Raw genomic sequence first — 691 nt, forward strand, 5'->3', positions numbered from 1 at the left:
TATAGGTCTACAACAAAATAGACTGACCTTCCTAAATCTCTTCTCACTATAACGACGTCCTACATAATGTAACAATATTGTACTTATCTCATTTAATTATCACTTGATAACACTGCTAATCTCTTATATGTCTCCCAAATCTATGACATGATTGTCCTCTCACCTCTAGACTTCACCAACCAACATTCTTCTCGTTTTCTACTCAATTCCATGTCAGCCAAATTGATCCTCAAAAATCTGGTCACAAAGCCATGACACATCGCTTCAGGTAGGATAAACATAACCCCGCTCTTTTTTTAAAGGTCACTGTTGGCAATCTTTAATTCTAACTGACCACATCACACTTCACCAGACAATCATCTGATTCAGGAAATATTTGACAATATTTCAATGTCATTCATCCTCCTTAATAAGCACCTTTTGTCAGGTGAGCAATGATTAGTTCTACACAGGTGGAGAGGAAAGTGATAACAGGTATCCCGAAACACTGTACATTTGTACAAAACCTACTTAACTACAAAATAACTGTTCATGAACACATTACTACAAAGGAGTTATATCCGAAATGAGTGCTAACAATTTATTCTGAAGAAAATGTAAATAATATCAAACTGGAAACACGAAATCTTGTATTTTTCTAGTAGTTTTGAATGATCAGTTGTTTTTTAGCCCATCTTCAGCTTTGCCATGG

At 35.3% G+C, this 691-nt stretch overlaps 1 long non-coding RNA gene across 1 annotated transcript in view; it reads right to left on the reverse strand.

Moving 5' to 3' along the window:
• Positions 1-691, reverse strand: part of LOC106882054 (uncharacterized) — a 49,871-nt gene that overhangs the window by 30,662 nt on the left and 18,518 nt on the right. The window lies entirely within an intron of this gene.

This window comes from Octopus bimaculoides, chromosome 30 (genome assembly GCF_001194135.2).
Source record: "Octopus bimaculoides isolate UCB-OBI-ISO-001 chromosome 30, ASM119413v2, whole genome shotgun sequence".
Classification (NCBI taxonomy): domain Eukaryota; kingdom Metazoa; phylum Mollusca; class Cephalopoda; order Octopoda; family Octopodidae; genus Octopus; species Octopus bimaculoides.